The 19865-nt window shown below is 43.7% G+C and overlaps 1 protein-coding gene across 1 annotated transcript in view; it reads right to left on the bottom strand.

Moving 5' to 3' along the window:
- MYO5B (myosin VB) overlaps window positions 1-19865 on the bottom strand; it is a 360038-nt gene that overhangs the window by 317915 nt on the left and 22258 nt on the right. The gene's annotated exons all lie outside the window — the stretch shown is intronic.

The following is a 19865-nucleotide window of genomic DNA, read 5'->3' as shown; positions in this document are numbered from 1 at the left end:
CCCGTACAGAACATTCAGGGATGATGAGTCTGGGTTAAGAAACTAAAGACATCCCTCCTATATTGAGAGAGATGAAAGATGACAGGTATAGTCTAGCAAATGAGGTGCCACTGCTTTCAGCATGATTCCAAAGGACAGCTTTTTAGTGATTTTTATTTCAGATTTGACTAAAACCTTAAGCACTGAGACCAGAAAGGAGCTTAAAGCATTATCCATTACCCCGATCACCACAAGACTGACTGCCCACAGGTCTTGACATCACAAGTTTTCCCAGGTAAGAACCACATGAGAACAGGTGATCCCTGTACACCACCACCCACAGGCCCAAATGACCAAAGAAACCTGCCTAAAATGTTTTACTGTGATTTATACCTTGAATTTAAGACTCAGAAAAGCTAAAATAATCATTTCCTAAGTTCTGATACTGGGGTTCTTAAAACCTACACAGAGTGGGTGTCAAATCTATGTATATTAGTTGGTGTTCATCAAAAACACATATTCTGCAAAACTAAAAAACAAAAATAACGTCACACTGGAAAGTTACTCATGCCCTTTGTTCACACATTGGTGAATTCTGGATTCTACTCTGAGGCAAGCAGCAACTAGAGTTTATTTCCCTTATAAAAATGCAGGAAATCAAACTAAAATTATTACCAGTAGCATGGTCATGCAGATTTGAAGGAGTCGTCTCATTGTCAGGGCTATAAAGTAACTGTGAGTTTCTGATTAGGTCTTCCACAAGAATATCAACGTCCTATGGCACAAATTAATCACCTAACATTCCAGCTTACCCAAAAGGATAACATGGCACATTTGTATTTTACACACTCTAATTTCAGTAAAAAGAGTATGGTCATGTTCATTGTTTGGGAGGTTAAAACTAAGGATGTCTTATGTAAGGCACCAAAATATAATGCCCCAAGTGTTCACTTCAAAATAGTGACTCTCAAGCTAGGAGGGACCCCGTGTGCAATGAGAAATGTTATCTTAATAGTAATGCAGGACTTAGAATATTAGAAACTCCTACAAGATGGAATATATTCTGGCAACTGATAAGCATAGCAGCATGAGACCTGGGAAAAATACTTTGTTTTCCTTATCAAAATAAAACCAGGTCAGCCTGTGAGTGGGGATTTGAGGAAAGCCTGTGTCCAAGACCGCAGTATCCTTGGCTCCCAACTCCTGCAGCCTTGGAGCACATCTCCACCACCATCCGTACCTTCCCACCATCAGGAGGCACATGATCAGCTGGTACACCAAGATGCCCATGAGGCCAAGGACCTGGCTGAACCCCGACAAGGGCAGTCAGCTGCCCTAGGCTCTGTGAACACGAGGGTCCCTTCATGGCCAGGACTCCATGGGTGTGCGGTCGCCTCAGAAAGCCTGCCCTATTTATGTAGAACCTCCACATGTGTGTGTGTGTGTGTGTGTGTGTGTGTGTGTAGATGTGCATGCCTGGGGAATTACTGCCTCTGAGAAAGGAGGGATATGGGCATGCGGGCTTCACTTCTTATTCCAGAGATCCCTATATTGTTTGTATTTTTACCAAATTATATTGATTGTGTGAAAAATTTTAAAGCTTACCCAAAAAGTCAAGAAGAAACGTCTGACAATCCATGACCACATGACACTGAGGGCAAGAGTCCCCTTTTTGTATGCTAAATTTGGCCCCCTTGGTTCTTAAAATTTGAACCGTGCCTTCCTTGATTAGTAATGGTAACTCCGAGCCCGCCAGCATGTTGGGGAGGAGCAGGCAGAGTTCAAGTGGTAAAGTCAAGGTGGAGCTCAAAGACCTTGGGCAGAGTCCTCAATCATCTCGGTACCTTGTTTCTAGTCTACAAACATCAGTTTGAGTTCACATCTGTTACCTTTTATCTGGAAGTACCATGAGGGCATTTAGTTCAAACTGCTTAACAAGCAAAAGCACAGATTAATAATCCATTAGCTTGTTTAATAAGCACTTCTAACTGGGACAGGCCACAGTGAGGTAGGAGTGACTGGAATGAGTCACAGCAAGGGCTGTTTGAGGCCCTGGAATGAATGAGTAAATTCTCACCTGTCCAATGTGGTTCTACTACAACCCTGCCTGACACTAGCTATTAAGTTGTACACTTAGGTTTATAAAGCCAGCACTCACAAGTCTGTCTTCCAAGTACTTTGCTTGTAGCACAGTAAAGAGGTAGCAGAACAGACTGGAAAGGTCTGCTGTAGAGCAGACAGACCTTAATCCCAATTGCAGCTCTTCTTCTAGTGGTTTTAACTCACAGACTAACATAAAAAATAAAAGAAGAAAAAACTTTTCCAAATTTATATGCGTCAATGTGTATGTCTCTGACATGTGGAGACACTCCATAAACAGCAGCTGCAATCACTCCAGGTAAGAAGCAATCATGTGGCACAAACAACTAGACCTCATTTCATGTAAGCATAGTGAGCTAAGAATTATCTTTTCTAGTATATATTTAACTAAATATATTAGTTAATATATTTAACTAAATATATTTAGCCTTTAACTAAAACAAAGCTCTTCATTAGTAGAGCTTAACATAACTTTAACCAGTATTCTTACCATCATCTTTTAAAATACGACCCATATTAGGGCAAGATTTAAAAGGACTACAAGTGCCTATATTCAACCAGCTATGTATCTTGGTAATCCTTGAGTAAAAGTTTTTTTGTCTCACCCTCAATATTTTGAGTTAAAATCTTCCTAATGTTTGTACACTCACCACTGCTTCTAACCACCTTCCAGCAGTTTATTTACATTCTAATGAAAGAGTTCTGATGCTCCCAAATTATTCAGAGAAGAGTCATTAAGCTGCTTTGCCCGGCTCTCCCAATACGCACAGTGAGTTGTTTCATCCTATTTCTTCTATCAGAGCAGGTGCAAAACGGAAGAGGAAAAAGCTAAGTGTGTTTACATAAGACTTGGCAATTGTCTTCTTACCAATCAGAAAAGTTATCTTCTCTCTGACTAGTTTATGAGAGGTAGAATTTCTGAGCACTAAACAGAATCTCAGAAACCGAGACAAACTAGATCTAGAAATGCTTTATGAAATAGGAAGGATCACAGTGTCAGAGATGACTTCGAGGTAAGTTTAACGTGTGGGTTTTTTAGGGTTTTTTTGGCTACGTTGGGTCTACGTTGTCGCGCGTGGGCTTTCTCTAGTTGCGGCGAGCGGGGGCTACTCTTCGTTGTGGTGTGCGGGCTTCTCATTGTGGTGGCTTCTCTTGTTGCGGAGCACGGGCTGTAGGCGCGCAGGCTTCAGTAGTTGTGGCTCGCGGGCTCTCGAACACAGGCTCAGTAGTTGTGGCACACGGGCTTAGCTGCTCCGCAGCACGTGGGATCTTCTCGGACCAGGGCTCAAACCCGTGTCCCCTGCATTGGCAGGTGGATTCCCAACCACTGCGCCACCAGGGAAGTCCCTAATGTGTTTTTAAAAGTTAACTTCAAGTCCTTTCATACTAACAGGTCAAGAGGAGGAACTAGAAGAGGAAATAAATGAATAAAATGGCACCTGCTGTGGTCATACACAAAGAGAGAGGTTCCAGTGAGGTCCCATGCCTTTCTGGGACCACAGCCTCAACAGAGCCTTCAGACTGTTCCAATTCAAAGTCAAATTAACCAGAACTCAACTACCCAGAGCCAGTCCACTGGGCTTCCAGAACTATTTAACATGGATTAAAAGAAGATATATTTCGTATTTAAAATCAACTTTCTAGGAGACATCTACTATCGGTACACAAGCACCACAATCTCCTATGCCTTCCATCGCCTTAAACAGACTTTTAGAGCAGCTGTAGCTTCACAACAAAATTGAGCAGAAAGTACAGAGAGTTCCCATGTGCCTCCTGCCTCCACACACGCACAGCCTCCCCATGATCAACACCCTCTCAAGAGCGGTACATCACAGGTCAATGCAGGCTCATCAGCTGTTAACATCACTCAAAGACCAGAGTTTAGGTTTCACTCTCACTGTTTCATGTTTCATGGGTTTTGACAAATGTATAATGACATGTACCCACCATGACAGTATCATACAGAGTAGCTTCACTGGCCTATCCATCCTTCCCTTCCTACTAACCTCTTGCAACCACTGATCTTTTCACTGTCTCCATAGTTTTGCATTTCCAGAATGGCTTATAGTTGGAATCACACACCATGAAGCCTTATCATATTGGCTTTTTTTTTTTATACAGCAGGTTCTTATTAGTTATCTATTTTATACATATTACTGTATACATGTCAATCCCAATCTCCCAACTCATCACACCACCATCCCCAACCCCACCACTTCCCCCCTTGGTGTCCATACGTTTGTTCTCTACATCTGTGTCTCTATTTCTGCCCTGCAAACCGGTTCATCTGTACCATTTTTCTACATTCCGCATGTATGCGTTAATATACGATATTTGTTTTTCTCTTTCTGACTTACTTCACTCAGCATGACAGTCTCTAGGTCCATCCACATCTCTACAGATGACCCAATTTCGTTCCTTCTGTGAGAAGCCAGATGATGTGACCATGTGCTGGGCTCTGAGAGCAACTGGGAGCCGGAAGCCTGGGCTCTGCTGCTGTTGAGCTGGGTGACTTTGGATGGCACTTAACCTCTCTCTGCTTGAGGTTTCCTGGGTTCCAAGTTTAGGCCCAGCCTTGGAAAATGGTTATGAGGGTCAAGGAGGATAATAAGCATGTGGAAGCACCTTGACAATGCCAGGTGGTTGGAATGTATGGAAAGGTTTCTGCAAGGACTGAAATCATTACGTATCTGAGTCAGAAAGTGGAGGAAAGCATCTTTTTTTTCTTTTTTTTTTTTGACAACATAGGAAGGGAGGAATATATGTTGCACCAAAACTTGTGTCTGATTTCTTAGGTCTTTCCAAAGGTCAGGGGAGCTCTGCCTGTGCTTAGCGGTGGGTTTGGTTCACCTGACTCTGAGGCTGACTGTATCTCAACTAGGGTCTGTTTATTTTCAGAAGTGAATGACAGCTCTAGACAAACCCGTCTTACTTCCTTGGGAGTCTACCCAGGGTAATGAGTTTAAACTCTCTCTTTGTCTCTTGTGGTTGTTAGTCTTCACGCATGAGAGGAGCTGTAGAATTGACAGTGCTTTGTGCGGCCAGCTCTTCTCTGGAAATACCGAGTAATGGTGAGGATAAGAGCAGACGCCATGGTGCATGTTTACGTGTAATCTGAACTTCATGGTGATTCATACACAATATCATTCTTCACCTAGTCATCAGATATTCAGCAAGCTTCTCCATACGCCAAGAGGTCGATAACATAGCTCCTTCCTCAGAGCACATTGACTCCTTGGGGAGACAGTGACCAGACAGGCTTAGATTGGGAACTGGGCAACTGACATTCCCATTTTAGCGCTCTCAACCCTGGACTCTGACGTTGGCTAAATCTGTCGCCTCTCTGGGCCTTGGAATTTTCCCTTCAAAATGAGGACTTTGGACCAGGTGATCTTGAGGGGTCTCCCCAGGTACATTCCCTATTATGAGTCTGATTGTCCATTTACAAAGGTAATTGATGATTAAATTGTAAATTGCGTGAACAGTACATATAGTAAGAACTTCACACAAGGGAAAGGCGTAATTCTGGTTCCTAAGGGTCAGAAATGGCTTTGCCAAGAAGATAGAAAAGAAGGTGGAAAGTCTAAATATATAAGAGCAGGGAGTGGAGGCTGACCTGCCCAGCTGAGGTGTTGGTGTAGAAAAGGGCAAATTTGGTTGAGGGTCTCGAGGTTCTTGACAGTATCCATGTGTGAGCCAACAGGAGACTCAGGGATCTTTCTTTTCCCTACCTTTCTTGTGCCATAAATATCTGTGTATCTGATATGCCAGAGACTGTTTCTGCTTTAGACACATGGCTCCAAGAAGACCTTATCGTATCAAACTAATATAACTCGCTTATTGATGACTTTGAACTCACCACTTTCTGGTCCCTTCCCTCCTGGTCCCTGGTACCTAGAACTAATGTTCTCAGGGAAATGGCTTTGTGTGTACCCTTCCACGTTAGATATGCTTCTGCTATCCTTTATTTCCACCTATGAGAATGCCAGCATTTAGCTGTGGGAACTTCTTTTGTTATACATAGTAAAATCTCCAAAGTTTTTCTGTAGAGTTTTAGTGAATTCTGATTGAGAATTAAAAAACCAAAAAACCAAGTTCCGTGTTTGTTCAATCAGTTCTTTAACTCAACCATCATTTAAGTGCTTACTCTGTACCAGGCACTGGGTATGCATTTGTAAACAAAACAGACATGGTTTCTGCCCTCATAGCTTTTGGTCTAGTGGGCGGGGCAAACACTAAGTCAGTACACAGATAAATCTGAGATGATCAATTTGATGGGTGGTATAAGTGAAACAGAAGAGGATGGCACAAGAATAATAGGAGTAGCTATTTCAGATTTGAGAGGGTGGCCTCATTTAGAAAGCAAGAGATGAGAAGAAGCTCGTGAGGGAAAGGGCTCAGTTGGAGTTGGGGAGAAAAGTCTGTTTCAAGCAGAGGGAAAAGCTAGTGCAGAGGCCCAAGGTAGGAAGAGCTTGTAATGTTGAAAGAACCGTAGGAAAGGTCAGAGTGGCAGGAATGTTGTAAATAACAGTGGAGGGGGCTCGATATGAAGATAGGGAAATAGGCCTAAATAGGGTCACTTAGGGCCTTTTGGTGAGGTAAGAAATTTGTATCTTATCCTATATTCAAAGGGAATCAATTGTTCGATTTTAAAGAGGGGAGTGGCACAATTCAATATAGATTTAATTACTCATTCTGGCTACATTGTGGAGAGTGGTTGGGGGGCAGGAGTTGAGGTGGAGAGATCAGTTACAGGGGGTCGTTGTGGCTTAGGTGAAAGACAGCACTGACTTGGACTTGAGTAGAAGTGATGGAACTTGGCAGTGGCTGGGATGGGAGAGGTGATGGGAGGAGATGTCAAGGTAGACTCCTAGCCTTTGGCTCTGTCATCAAAATGGAAACGCTGTATACTGAGACGCAGTGTGGAAACTCTTTCCTAGAATGTATTGGGGCACTTTATACCTAGGTAAGTAAAGCTAAAGGCATAACCTTTACTTTGAGATGTGGGCCTTAACATTGCGAAACAGTGAATTTTATGCACTTGTTCGGTAGATGAAAATGACGTTAAGTATTTGGCTGTTTTTTACAAAACCTAAACATACTCTTGCCATAGGATTCAGCAGCCGTGCTCCTTGGTATTTATCTAAATGAGTTGAAAACTTATGTCCACATGAAAACCTGCACATGAATGTGCGTAGCAGCTTTATTCATAATTACCAAAGCTTGGGAGCAACCAAGATATCCTTAAGAGAGTGAGTGGATAAATTGTGGTACATCCAGACAGTGGAATATTAGCACCAAAAAGAAATGAGCTCTCAAGTCTTGAAAAGACATGGAGGAAGCTTAAATACATATTGCTATGTGAAAGAAGCCAATATGATACTGGGCATATACCCAGAGAAAACCATAATTCAAAAAGACACATGCACCCCAATGTTCATTGCAGCACTATTTACAACAGCCAGGTCATGGAAGCAACCTAAATGCCCGTCAACAGATGAATGGATAAAGAAGATGTGGTATATATATACAATGGAATCTTACTCAGCCATAAAAAGGAACGAAATTGGGTCATTTGTAGAGACGTGCGTGGATCTAGAGACTGTCATACAGAGTGAAGTTAAGTCAGAAAGAGAAAAACAAATACCGTATATTAACGCATATATGTGGAACCTAGAAAAATGGTACAGATGAACCGGTTTGCAGGGCAGAAACTGAGACACAGATGTAGAGAACAAACGTGTGGACACCAAGGGGGGAAAGTGGCAGGGGAGGGGTGGTGGTGGTGTGATGAATTGGGAGATTGGGATTGACATGTATACACTAATATGTATAAAATGGATGACTAATAAGAACCTGCTGTATAAAAAAATAAAATTCAAAAAAAACCCAAAACAAATGTAGCACTATGAAGTTATGAAGTACAATAAAATGAGGTATGCCAAAAAAAAAAAAAAAAAAAGAATATCCAATGTAAAGATAGAAGCAGAAGCAACAGTAGGGTCTGCCAGGTGTGCATCTACATCTCTAACTTGGGATCAATCCAGGATAACTGCTCTCCTGGCAATTCTATTTTATACAAGCAGCTCTTTTTTTTTTTAATGTTTAGCAGCCATTTACAGAGGGTAAGGCTATATACCAGGCTCTCTAAGAGTTATCTTTACAGAGGCCACAGCCATAGGACCTCAGTGTTGAAAGGGGTCTTACAGACAGGTCTTAGGAGGCAGACCTAATCTCTAAAAGAGAATCTATGGACCAGTTAATATTTACTTAACTTCAGAGACCATCGGCAACATCCTCCAAAAGGACAGACATTTTAATCCCCCAAAAGTAAGGACTATCTCAGGAAAGAATGGTCTTAACTGAATACACCCTGTGGACAAGCCACGGAGCAGGTGCACTTCCCACGGAAGGTCAGCCAGCTCCCGTGTGAGCACTCCCAGGGGTGGGAGTGCAAGGGAGCAGCTCGGTAGACCATTCCAGTCTTCTGAAAGTTATGTCTTAGATGGGGCTGGAATCTCTCTCCCTGAGCCTTTCACCCACTAGTCACAGCTGTGACCTCAGGGAGAGGAAATAAGAGATCTTAAAGGCTGGCACAGAGTAAATCCTCAATAACATCAACTCTCCCCGTCCCTCCCCGCTGCACTCTCAGTCCCACGCTAAGCTCAGAACTATGTGGAGACGGTGTCCACACCCAGTGCCCACACCCAACTACCAACAGCAGCCCATTCTGAACTCACTCTCGAGAAAAAGCCCTGAAACATTTCAACCATTTCTCACATGGTTTGGTTTCCTGCCTCCCTCACCGTCCTGGCCTTTCTCCTCAAGATATGCTTCACTTTGTCTGTGTCCCTCTTACAGTACAGGACTCACCATCTGGGGGTCCGGCACAAAGCACTAAAAGTCACGGTTGCCCCCTTGTGGAGCTCCCAATCTGGCTGAGAAAAAAGATGAACTCACATTAAACGAAGAACCCTCTTTCCTCTCTCTCCCCCAAAGAGCACACACCCACACACTCAACTGTGTGACCAGACCACAGACACGGAAGGGATTTAGAGGAAGGGGATGTTAATAAGGCCTGGTTTCCAGGAACCCAAGAGTCACTGCTCTTATCATATCCCACCTCTCCCTCAAAAACTCAGATTGCAGAACACACGTGCAGCCCTGACGCCTCAGCTTCCCTCAGCCCCTGACGTAGAGACATCAGTGACCCCAGAAAGCATCCGTGGGGACAATCAAGTTTTGGACAGAGTCCCCACCATGGGGCAACCAGGACACAAAGGCCAAGAACTCCGGGGTCCTGAACACTGTCAGACACAGTTCTTGGGACAGGAGCCCCCTCCCAACTGCCAAACCAAAGGCGGAGGTGAAAGTTTCTAAAGGAAAAACAGAACATGAAGTGTTTTGTTTTGTTTTGTTCAGAATTAAAAGATGCCCACTTGAGGAAGCTGGGAGGCTGAGGAAACTAGCCAAGGGCAGGGCCACCAGATTTTTGCTAAACTGGTTTGGCACCTTCTCTTTTCTTTTTTTGGTTTATGGAAATGACCACATACAAGGTAGCCTGCAGGCCAGGCAGATGGCCACCTTTCCAGCTGCAGTGTTTCCCGAGAGGTCACCCCTGGCAAGGAGGCTTCACACATTCTCACATTCTCAAGATGTTTCCATCTTGCAGGCAAGGGCCCTTTCTGAAACTGTTCTGCCTGGCCCAAACTCTCTTTGAATCAGGTTCTAACACTTCTGCACTTAACATTCTTCGACAGCAACTGCAAGAGGAAAACAACCTTCGGAACCTCCCCTCACCGCCCCATCCCAAGCAAGCTCCTGCCAAACGCTAGCATATTGCTGAATGTCACCACCACTCAGAATAGGAATCCCTGTGCCCAGTTTTGACGCTGCCAGTTAAGGACAGCAGAAGAATGTCTAATATGCTGTTAAACAATCTGGAAAGCCCATGCAATCTCCTAGTGAGGACAGCCTTTCCATAAAGGACGCCTTGCCTTTAAAAAGCAAATTTAATATACGATTGCCAACACGGCTCAGCTACAGCCTCGAGAAACCCATGAGAGAAGGCAAACCCCAGTTCGTCAGGAAATCTGTGGCATATTCTAGAAGCCCTCAACCACATCACATCGACCCCTTAAGTACATCCCCTTCATGGGCTGATGCTGGAGGACATCAGATCAGCCCACGGAGGGTCCACGGACCCCGCACTGTGCCAGCCTTTCAGAGGCAGCATCGTCTGCAACCCAGAGGTCAGCAGAGCACCGCCCAAGCGACTGGAAGACGCGTCTCCTGGCCGTGCAACCTCTCACAGCGGATCCCGCTCCACCAGGGCAGCTTCTCCCCCTCACATCTCCGGGTACTAACAGCAACATCCACAGGCAAAGCAAAGGGCCCTTGGCAGAGATCCCCTTTTACAAACTGCTCGAGGCAACCATGTTTTACATTTCAATGATTTTTTTTGGTCAGTGTTCACGCAACTGTAAATAATGACAAAAATGACTTCATGGAACACAGTGCGTGGACCGCAGTGCAATCAGCAGATCCTGATCCTCTGAGACGGATCGCCACCAAGGGTGTCAGCTTTCCGAGACACAAAATAATCTAAGACCTCATGTAGTGAGACCTCCGGTGGATGAGAAGCCCAGCCAAGCCTGCTTCATTTACTCCTTTCTCCCCATCCCACCTGTTTACTCTCCAAAAAGAGGAAAAGTCACGCATGAGAATGAATCCACCCTGACGCAGAACTAGAGTGAGGGGTTAACGAGGTTGGCCCCCACTCACTCCGAGAGATGTCTTTCCCCTGTGTGCCCGCCACTCTCCCAGGAGACTGGCAAGCAGGGGCCCCATGCGTGTTCCGGCTTTTCCCTCCCCAGCAACGTCCAATGTCGGCCCAGCTCTGCACACTTCGTTTGCAAGGCCATTCTACTTTCTCAGCCCATCACGTCAAGGGAGGAGGGGACGCCCTGGCCGCACGTCTAGACGACTCTCCTGGGGCACATAATCTTAGTTTCCCCTCCTATCTTATTTCATCGTCTTTAGGCCCCCACCAGCAGCCCAGGTGCCTGATACCTTGGGAAACTCTCTGCACTGCATTTCTGATAGGACTGTGAGCACCTTTTCCTAACAAAAAAACAGAATCCCAGGTCCGGTCGGCATCTCCTTCCAAAAAGCACTTCATTCAGCAGAGACCAGGCACCTCTCACACACCAGGACTGTTCAGGCCGCAGCAGGATGAACACGTAACCCACGGAGCCGGCCTAGACTCTAGGGGGCTGCTCTGCTTATATCAGGGACAAGAGGAGAGAGGAGGCATGAGCATGATGCAAACTCAGACGCGCTCTGAGATCCCAAAACACGGATCGGATGGCCTCTACCGTCCCCTCCAGAGCTGAATTCTATAAACTTCACACGTCAGCCGTGTGGGCAGGAACAGAACCTACTACATTTAACACAAACAGCATCACAAAATAGTTCACACTATTTCAGGTGTAACATTCCGGGCAAAGAAACATTCAAGGAAAGTAAGTGTCTCTCTTCTGCCTGAAACCACAGGATGGTTTTTAGTGATGGTTTTAGGTTTTAGATGAAAAAGCCAATAATAGATCCTCATGCAGGGCTCGGGCCACAGAAGCTGGCTGTCTGGGGACTCACCATTCCTAAGCAGGGTACCTTTTGCATTATTACTTGTATTCTAGTGATCTTTATGAGTAGTTACTTCGGTCTCACGTTCACCCTCTATTCAGGCCTCAAATGTGCCTTCTAAAGTCCGCACCTTATTATGGGTGGTAATCTCTTCAAGCAGTGACACCCTAGCCGGGCCAATGGCGCTAGTGGAAGGGCTGCCAACACACCCCACCTGCAACTGGTGAATCCCCTGAGGAAGACAGGTCGCTTAACTGACAGCTGAGCACTCCCTGCCCCATTTAACAGGACTTTCACTTAAAGGAAAGGTCCCCTCGATAAGGTATCTATCTATGTACATTGTACAGAATGTCTGTGACTCAGTGCTCCCTGTGGAATTAGATCTGTTTAATAAAATTAACAAGATTTTCAAATTGTGTTGATTTTTTAAAATTTAGTTTCTATCAAGAGGGACAAATACAAAATGTACCTTCCGGTTGGAGCCAAAGCCGGGTTAAGAAATGTTAACACCAGGTGTCAACTCAGCACTGATGTATCACAAGCTGTATTTTGCTCCCTGGAGGTCCCCCCCCACACCCTTCTATCGGGGGGAGGCGGGGGAAGGAGGCTGCGGCTCACCAGGTATCTGGCAGAGTTCTGAAGTATCTCTGGTGTGCCAGGCATGACCCTCACCTTGCACGGGGACCCCCAGAGGGGATGGCTGTAGGTTTACAGACCAGGGAGGCTAACTGGTAACCAACTCAGGAGACACACATCTACCAGAATGCCACTGATTAACATTTAAAATAACTGGAAAATCAGCGCCAGCCAGATTCTCCTTCTCCCAGGGGTCTGCCCACTCAGAGTAAGGAGACAGCCGATAGAAGGCGGTAGGTGGTTCCCTCAAGCTGCAAGGCTGGCAGACGGCTCTCCTGCACCCCAAGGTTTGGATGGTTCATCCACAAGCAAACATTTTCTCCCAAAGTGATGGTTAAACTCTGACCACAACTTGTCGCTGTCCTCTTATCAGCTACCAGAGGAGTCATTACCTTTTGCCAGGTGTCAGGTAGCACGCCAGTCATATCTCCCCCAGAACACACAATGGCCCCAGGACTTACTGGCCACACATTTTATGAGTGATCCCCCAGATGGGTTCACCTGACTAATGGGTAATGCTGGTCACAGAAGCCCAAATTATTTTATGAAATGGCCATGCTTAGTTTTCAGTTAAGCCACAGAAAAGACAGGTATAAGCAAACTTGTTAAATTTTTTTAACCTGATGTTTAAACAGAAGTTAAAGTTCTAATAAATTAGAGTGTACCAAGTTAAGAACTATAAGCTCATTGCAAATAAATAAAATTTGAACTGCTTTGTACATAAAATATGAAGTAAAATTTCCCTCCTTACTCCCACTTCCCACCCCTACCAAGAGAAACCTCTTATTAGTTCGGAATTTTGATTGCATAACATTCCTCATCAGGAGATTAGATTGAGTTAAACGTCTCATGAAAACACCACTGATAGGGACTCAATGTATGGCTAAAGGGGGACACTGGAGCTTTCCCCCCAGGTGTTACCTACTGCATTTCCATCTTTAGCAAAACCAAGTACAAGTATGCAACATTTCACTTTATGAAGATTACAATCTTGGATCTCAAGTTTTATTTCATTTGGAAAGAACTGCCAATTTTGAATGCATATACTAAATCAATGGTTTCAATCTTTTAAGTGAATATAAAAGAAGCCAAGAAAGTTTTAAAGGAAGAACTCCCTGGAAAGGATATTAAAGACCTACACAAGTTAACTAAATCCCCTAAGCACATTTTTAGTGACTGCTACCCTGGCAAGCACGCCCCAGCGGGTATGTTTGAACAAAGACCAAAGAATTTACTATATTTTCTTAGGAAAATTCTTTCTGTGTATTGCACAAGGTTCCCTCTACTTTCGCTGCCCTGTATGCACTCACAATTTGCAAGTTCAAAGGCCACTACTGTGCCCTCCTGCAATGTGTTGGTATCACATGTCTCCACATACTGAGGACGATTTTTTTTTTTAAGGTATGAGACTTTCTAGTACTGACCTCTGAAACAAGAAGGCTTGAGCTACTGATGTGATGGGTGTAAGGACCCCTGACATCCGTTTCATTCATCCTCCCTCAGTTCCACATTCTGTTCCATACTATTCAACCTCCCTCTTTAATCTAGAGATTTTCTGTCAACTGTCCCAACCTCTAGAGGCTTGATCTACAGCACATGAGAAATAAGTCTTTGGAGGCAAATAGCTATACAAATCAGAATTGGATTACCCCATGAAAGGTCATGGAAATGCTTTTCCTCTTTCTTGTCCTCTGGCCCAAATCCTACTGGCTCTTTAAGATCTCATTTGAGATCCGATGCCCTCCAAGAAGCCCTCTTTCCCCCTGCTTCCCCAGCTGAGACAGGCAATGACCCATAGTCAAGAGACTATCTCCTATGCCTAGGGCTCCTTTCGATTTTTTAAAGCAATATATATAACTTGAATGTTCAAGTCTCCAAAATAAATAAAGCCAAGCCCATCTGCCATCTGGCCCCATTTGTGAGGCAAAACCACTTTATCATTTGTAAAAACCTATGTGTAAAGGCCACTGCTGCCCTGGGGGCTTACAGTCTAGGTTAAACTAACAATTCAGAAATAAACCATTAGCGAAAGTTGTAAAATTTCACATAAAAAGCAAGGTTCTATGGTATTTAGATTGCACTTACGTGAAGGACCACATGGGGCCTTGCCTGGCTTTTTGTTAATTCTAAATTATTCAGCACTGCATTGATAAATTGCTCATTAAAGTGCTAACCCCTAAGGCACCAGCCCAGCTAAGAATGATCCTCTTGGTTTCATTACTATCTCTAAAAGCACAGAAAGCAGGACCTCTCCATTTGCCTTCCTCTCCTCAAACTGCCAGAACACGCCGAAGGGACTTCATCCTTACAAGTCAAACGTGTTCAACAGCTAAGGAAGTAGAGTGGGAAATCTGGTGACAAGGTGATTTACCGAGGTCCTTTTAGAGGCCTGTAGTTCCAGAAGACTCGGGAAAGGAAGAACACTCCTGACACCTGGCATCTTAGAAAACAGTCTGTCTCTTCCATGAATATCCCTACATCTCCTTTGTCTCTCACGTTGGAAGGGCCAGCTGCCCCCATTAGGGGCCCCTCCCCCAATTCCCCTTCCCCAGCAGTCTCTGCAATAAGCTGGGGCTTCCCCACCCCTTGCTCCTCAGCTACACCAGGACCAGCCTGGACACTAGGTAAAAACTAAGGGAATATGAATAAAGTATAGCCTTTTATGTTTTAATATTGGTTTATTAATGGTAACAAATGTAGCATACTAACGAGATGTTAACAGAGGAAACCAGGCATAGGGTAAAAGTGGACTCTAGTATCACAATTTTTCTGTAAATCTAAAATGGTTCTAAAATAAAAGTTTATTTTAAAAAAATAACCTGAAATACTGATGATGTAGAGAAACGGGTTCATTCACACCGTCTGGCAGTTCCTTAAAAACTCGACATGCACAACCGTGGAACGCAGCAACTATACTTCTGGGCATTTCTCAGAAATGGAAACTTAACCTTCACACACACAAAAACCTGTACACCAATATTTATAGCAGCTTTACTGTAATAGCCATTAACTGGAAACAACCCAGATACCCTTCAGTGGGTGAACAGTTAAAACTGTGGTACATTCTTACCATGGAATAATACTCAGTAATAAAAAGGGAATGAATTATCAATACACTCAGCATAAATAAATCTCCAGAGAATTATGCTGAGAGAAAAAGCCAATTCCAAAAGGTTACAAACTGTATGATTCCACACATAATATTCTGACAAAATTATAAATGGAGAGCCGATTAGCTGTTGTCAGAGGTTAAAAAGGGGGTGGGGGCAGGTGGAGATGGGTGTGGCTGTAAAAAAAAAAAAAAATAGGAGGGGAGCCCTGTGGTGATGGAAATGTCCTGTATCTTGACTGTATTGATGACAAAATACTGGTTGTGACATTGTACTATACTTCTGCAAGACACTGCCATTGGGGGAAACACAGGATCACTCTGCATTATCTGTTACAATTGCATGTGAATCTACAATTATCTCAAAGTAAAGATTTTTTGTTAAGCCACGAGGCCTGAACAAGCAGGTAGCCTAGAGGGAAGGGGTGAGGCCCAAGCAGAGATCTGAAGTCAGAGCCCAGATACAAGTGAGTGGGGCTCCTCCAGGCAGGCTCGGCCCAGGGTTGAGACTCTGGAAGCAAAGTCCCCAAAGAAAGGGAGTACAAATATGGAAAGCAAGGCTGGGCTGGATTTGAAGGTATTGGTGTGGACTTCGATTTATGTTAAAACCCTTGGGACTTCCCTGGTGGCGCAGTGGTTAAGAATCCGCCTGCCAATGCAGGGGACACGGGTTCGAGCCCTGATCCGGGAAGATCCCACATGCCGCGGAGCAACTAAGCCCGTGCGCCACAACTACTGAGCCTGAGCTCTAGAGCCCGTGAGTCACAACTACTGAAGCCTGTGCTCTAGAGCCCACGAGCCACAACTACTGAGCCCATGTGCCACAATTACTGAAGCCCGCGCGCCTAGAGCCCGTGCTCCGCAACAAGAGAAGCCACCACACTGAGAAGCCTGCGCACCGCAACGAAGAGTAGCCCCCGATCACCGCAACTGAAGAAAGCCCACGCGCAGCAACGAAGACCCAATGCAGCCAAAAATTAATTAAGAAATTAATTAAAAAAAAAAAAAACCTAAGTGTACGTGTGTGTATGGGATTGTGTGTGTATACACAATCATTTCCTAGCTCTGTTCCCCCTTAAAGGACCTGGGGGCAGCAACACTCTTGAGCAACCACTCAGTGCCCAGAAATTGGTTTTTAAGTGCCACTCTCCACTAAAAGAACCAGACCTCCTTAGAGAAATGGCTGGTTCTGGGCTTGGGCAGAGAAACACAAAATTAGTCTGGAACATTGTGTTGTGGTGAAAAGTGATGAGAATGTGTCAAGAGGACACAGAGGTCAGTTTAAAGAAGCACCCATGGACCTCATCTGGGACAATCCAAACACCAAAATGGATGATCATCACATATTATAACCCACTGAACAAAATACACGCTCACAAGCCCATAAAGGTAAGTGAATACATGGATATGTATGGGGAGAAGAGAAAGCGCTTCCTTACAATGGAAGCCAACAAATAAATGGAGAAGGAATGAGGGTAATAAGTCATCATGTGGCAACCACAATATTAAAAATAAATTTAAGAGACATCAAGATGATAAGATTAGTAGATGAAAATCAGGTGAGAAAAAGAAATTTGTATCATCTCAAAGTATTTCCCACAAAATATTTATTACAAAAGGGAGAAAAAAGTAACTTCACGGAGGAGAAACCCAACCGACACCCTCTTCAAGAAGTGATCAAAGTTACCACCACCAGAAACAGGACAAATCAGACGAAATGTGCCATCCAAGAGGCTGCAGTGGTCATCACAGTATCTGGCCCAAAATACCTACCCCAAATGGAGGGCCTTTCTAACAGTGACTGGGCCGTAACCTTCAAAAATGTCCAAGTCATGAAGCCAAGGCAAGACTGATCAAACATTCTAGATTGAAGGAAACCACTGATAGAGTGATGAGCAGCAGGTATAACATGTAATCCTGGACTGAATCCTTTACTTTACTATAGAAGACATTACTGGGTCACCTGGTGAAACTTGAAACCCAAGGCATACAGGAATTCCTTGGATTATTCTCGTAACTTTTCTGTAAGTTTGAAATGGTTTCAAAATGAAGTTTTATATATATCAATATTATATATATACATATATATATATAATTTTTTTTTTTTTAAACAGAAAAAGGCAGCTTTTGCTTTTCACCCTTCCACCTTCTTTCTGCCTGGAATGCACGCATGCTGACATGAGGGTGACATCTCAAGATAAGTAAAGAGAGCAGAAGAGTAAAACAGGAAGAACTGCCACATCAGCCCTGGGCTACCCTCCTCAACACTTCTTGTTATACATGGTGGAAAATAAACCCCATGATGGTTCAAGTCACGATAGCAGGGTTTTCTGTCACTCACAACCAAAGCAATCATAACTAACATATTTAATAGGCAGAGGACTACTACTCCATTCCTATTTTCCCACTCTCACTAATTGAAAAAACAACCAAAAAATAACAGAAAAGCAGTGATTTGCTCCAGGGACGAGGCAGCAGAGAAGCTGTGTGTTTTGGGCAGCCACAGGCACTAAGGAAAGCCTGGCCAGAATCAACAGCAGGTCCGTCTCCACCTAAAGTCCCGTGAGTTTCCATCGACAAAGGAATGGATAAAAAAGATGTGGTACATGTATATAATGGAATATTACTCAGCCATTAAAAAGAATGAAATAATGCCATTTGCAGCAACATGGATGGACCCAGAGATTATCATACTAAGTGAAGTAAGTCAGACAGAGAAAGAGAAATATGGTATGATATGGCTTATATGCGGAATCTAAAACAAAAACGATACAAATGAACTTATTTACAAAACAGAAGCAGACTCACAGACTTGGAGAACGAACTTATGGTTACCAGGGGGAAGGATGGGGGGTGAGGGATAGTTAGGGAATTTGGGATTGACATGTACACACTACTATATTTAAGATAAATAACTAACAAGGACCTACTGTATAGCACAGGGAACTCTGCTCGATATTATGTAACAACCTAAATGGGAAAAGAATTTGAAAAAGAGATATACATATAACTGAATCACTTTCCTGTACACTTGAAACTAACACATTATTAATCAACTGTACTCCAATATAAAATAAAAAGTTTAAAAAAAATTTTTTTAAATAAAGTCCGGTGAGTTTCTACACTCAGCGGGACGAACAGTGAGGTTAGAGGCAGGACTCTGACAGACAGGCAATGAAAGAGGGACAGGAGACGTCTTCAAAAGCATTTTCTCAGAGAAACAGCTCTGTGCACAATCTGGGTACCACAGCAGCACCTGCTTTGGATACAGGATGAGTTAAATAGGCTTTCAGTGCTTGCTTTTCAACTGGATCACCACTTAGAACACTGTCTCTATGAGAAAGATCCTAAATGCTGAAAGATATGGACTGAATATTTGCGTCCCCTCCAAATTCATATGTTGACATCCTAACTCTCCCAAGGGATGGTACAAGGAAGTAGGGCCTTTGGGATGTAATTAAGTCATGAGGATGGAGCCTTATGAATGAGATTAGTACCTTATAAGAGACACCTCAGAGAGTTTTCTCACCTTCTTTCTGCCATGTGAGAACACAAGGAGAAGACAGCCATCTGCAACCTGGAAGGGGGCCCTCAACAGAACCTGACCATGCTGGTACCCCAATCTTGGACTTCTAGCCTCCAGGACTGAAAGAAATAAGTTTCTGTTGTTTATAAGCCACGCTGCCTATGGTACTTTGTCACAGCAGCCCAAACAGACTGACACTGTACTTAAAGTAACTTTCAGAATCTAACCTGTCAATAAACTGGGGACGTCTGTAAACACCTATTTCATTTATAATTCAACTTTATTTCCTAGCCATCAATTTGTATTACATTTTTCTAATCACAACTCACTTTTGCTATCATAATGCCTCCTATTGGTCTAGTACTCCTTCCTTATTCTTTAAAGTTCCCTTCATACCACGATTTTAACTTCATTCTCGCTCTCAACAGTACTGTGAGGAAAACCCAAATGCTTCCATTTAACACGTAAGAAGACAAAGTTGAGGGAGATTAAGCCACTGGCCCAAGTTCTCACAGCAAGGAAATGGCATAAATGTAACAAGAATTCTGAGCCCTGACTGCCAATCCAGTGTTCTTTCACCTAAACCACACAGTATGTCATTAATAGCACTGTCAGTTTTTAATATTTCCTGTCTTGCTTTAAGATTATACTATAAAAGGCTTGGGTGGGAGGGAGGCGCAAGAGGGAGGGGATATGGGGATATATGTATATGTATAGCTGATTCACTTTGTTATGCAGCAGAAACTAACAACACTGTAAAGCAATTATACACCAATAAAGATGTTTAAAAAAAAGATTATAAAAGGCTAGACCACGAGGTCAGAAAAGAGTAAGCAGGAAGCAATGCATACATTTTACCTAACCTTAGAA

Source organism: Balaenoptera borealis (assembly GCF_965194805.1).
Source record: "Balaenoptera borealis genome assembly, chromosome: 14".
NCBI lineage: Eukaryota > Metazoa > Chordata > Mammalia > Artiodactyla > Balaenopteridae > Balaenoptera > Balaenoptera borealis.
This window is presented reverse-complemented; position numbering and strand designations above follow the sequence as displayed.